Raw genomic sequence first — 3,364 nt, forward strand, 5'->3', positions numbered from 1 at the left:
GCCTTGGTATCCTTGGTCATTACCAGGATTAAAATTAGCATTTCTTTGAGTGTAATAATCATTAGGATTTTCGTTATTATATCGTCCAAAATTATTCTGATAATAATTAGAGTTTCTCAATTGATTTTGAAAATTCCAATTTCTTCCCTGATTCTGATAATTTTCACAGTAATTCTGATTATTATTTTGTTGTTGATATTGTCTATTATAATTTTGATACTTATTATACGATTATTATTATTGTCGATATGTTGTTCATTAACTTGAGCCACTTGATGTGATGAGAATGGCTGATAAGTATACCTATTCTGCTGTTGATATAAGTTGTTTACATTATTTCTAAAGTCACTACGAGGTAGTTCTTGATATCGCGTATCCGGAATTATACCCGCTCTCATTCGGCTCCAATCTCAATGCGTATTCGAAAGCGTCGGCTAGAGAAACAGGTTCTTTCGCATTTACCTGCTGGCTTATCATTGGTGCTAGTCCTTTTATAAACATGTCTAACGCCTTGTCTTCTATAGGGGTCATCATATGCGCGTTCCATGCATTACCTTTATCTTCCATCAATGCTTTTTCAGCACTGCTTAGCAGTAGCTTTACATAATCATAATATTCACCAACCGATTGGACTTGTCGTTGGCGCCCTTTCTGTAGCTGAGTTTGATAGTAAGCAACGGTTTTTTCTGTTGCATATCTTTTTTTTAAATAGGTTATAAATGCTTCGAGGTTTTCGAAATCTTGGCCAGTTACGCTTATGCGTGTGGCACACAGTGGGGTATTTTCTTTTTTTCCAAAATCAAATTTTTGTTGGAGCTTACTCGTAAGTTAATGTGGAATACGAGAAAAACATTATTAAAAGAATTTTTATTTTGTAACCTCCAAATTTTACAAAAAAACACGATTTTTTTCAGAAAAACGTATACAATAACTTTTGTCCTCAGTTGCTTAAATTCTTACGAAGTTACAATCTTTCTTAACTTATGTAACTATGTATACAAGTATAATCATATGGGGTTGAAATTAAATTAAACGCTATTAGTGTGGTGTAAGTTTAGGTACATGGTTCAAAACTTTTTCTAACTTACATTTTTATAGACACGTTTTATTAAAATACCAAATAAATGTAATATTATATAATATTAGTATTTTATGGACTTAAAAAAAAATTTTTTTAAATTAAATAATTAGTAAATAATACCTATTCATCTGCGATTAGTTATTATGTAAGATTTTAAATACAGAAAGTTTTTATTGCTCTGTAATAAAAAATAATACTTTTTATAATCGTGTTTTTTTTTGTAAAATTTGGAAGTTGGAAAAAAAAATCTTTTATAAATGTTTTTCTCGTATTCCACATCAACTGACGAGTGTACTCCAACAAAAATTATCACTCTATTTTAATCCATTTTTCAGATATTTGATTTTGAAAGAAAAAAACCGAAATACATCGCTCTTTGCTGTTTTGAGGTTATGTTGAACTTTTAAAGGTAGTCATATTTAGATAATATAGCCACTTACATCCTATGGTCTCATATCATACAGCTTTATGCAGAATGAAGTGAGAATTTTGTTAAATTTAAAACAGTTTTATACGTTTTTCTGAAAAAAATCGTGTTTTTTTGTAAAATTTGAAGGTTAGAAAACAGAAATGACTTATAAACGTTTTTCTTGTATTCCACGTCAACTTACGAGTATGCTCCAACAAAATTTATCATTCTATCTTAATCTGTTCTTCAGATATTTGATTTTGAAAAAAATAAAATAAAAATATCCCACTGTGCGGCACTTCGTAGATTCTGCAATACTGCTCTTTTATATCAATCTTTTTGATCATCTCTGACCCAGCTTTCTCCATTTCTAACATCTTGTATATAATCCTTCAGTGGAATATTTTTCCCATCGAATATAGGGATGGATTTAATCGCATGCTGAAATGATAAGTTGGCATTGAGAGACTCCATCAGCGCTTCGGCTACTGTGATATCGGTATCATCGTTTCCATTGACCATTTTCTTAGTTGTATAATACTTTACGTGCGTTTTCTTCTTCTCCTTTTTTTTTATTTTTTAAATCTTTTTTTATTTTTTTTTTTTTTCTATTCTTTATGTGTGTAATTCTAAAAAAAAAAAATTATACTACTATTTTGTTTTGTTTCTTTGTTTTGGAAAAATATTTTACTAAATCCTTGACATTTATCGCAGAAGGCATAAGTAATAAAGAAATAATTTTATGTGTATATATATATATATATATATATATATATATATGTCTGTGCATTTATTTGTGTGTGGATGTATATGTCTTTAATGTGAACGTTTGCTTCACGCATGCAAGTGCAATAAGTTTGATTCAATTTGTATGGGTATACGATAAGTCTACTATGTGTATGCCCAAAAACTAAAGTAAGAGAATGTCATCGAGCGCGCTTATATGATATCATCTGCTCTAAGCAAGGGAGTATACGGCGCAGGGATTTTTAATGTGGCATGTGTAGCTATATATACGAATTGCTACGCGAGCATCAGCTAGTGCGCGGTGTAATATTCAAGGGCTCTTTCTGTACGAGAGTATCCGACTTAACTTAACACTTTTTTCTCTTTAAGCAAGAATGGGCTCGACGGTCACAGTTTAAATACCGTATTAATAATTTTTTTTATATATTCGTATGTATATGAGTAATCTTCTGCCTATGCGTTTATATGTTCTTAAGTGCCTTTAAGAAACTCTTTTTCCGCGAAAGCAATTAATTCATCAAATTGTGTATTAAATCGAATTTTCAAATTATCGCATTTCCGCTGAACATTATTTTCTGAATTATAGAAATTATTTTTCTGAAACGTACTTACTACTTGTTTTTCGACTTTTTTGTTTTTTAATAAATTACTGTTTAATGTATCACAGTTATAGTAATTTTGTAACTGATTATTAATAAAATCTGATTTTTTTCTTAGAACGTTTTTCTCTCTTATAAGCTCCTGCATAAACAATTTCCTACCACTTCTCTTACCTTTTTTATTACTCGCAAAATTATTCGTTGTCGGTTTCATGAAATATTATTTTATAAACAATCATAGGTATTTAAGTGAAATCATTAATTATATTAAATCTTTACTCCATTTTTTAAGAAATCTTCTTCTACTACTACTATTACGTGCAAATTTGTCTGTGTGTATGTATTTGTTATTTTGATAGACCGCTTTAAGTAGCAGATCTAGGGTAAAGAGTGTCCGCTATTCCAGCAGGACTAACGAGGATGAGCCACTCTGGTTAGCAGATTCAGGGTAGGAAGAGAAAGACCGCTCTGGTTAGCAGATCTAAGGTATATAATGTCCGCTATTTCAGCAGGACAAGAGGGATGAAC

The sequence above is a fragment of the Copidosoma floridanum genome, unplaced genomic scaffold (genome assembly GCF_036245765.1).
Source record: "Copidosoma floridanum isolate Cflo_tuat_1 unplaced genomic scaffold, Cflo_Japanese_pri ptg000015l, whole genome shotgun sequence".
Lineage (NCBI taxonomy): Eukaryota > Metazoa > Arthropoda > Insecta > Hymenoptera > Encyrtidae > Copidosoma > Copidosoma floridanum.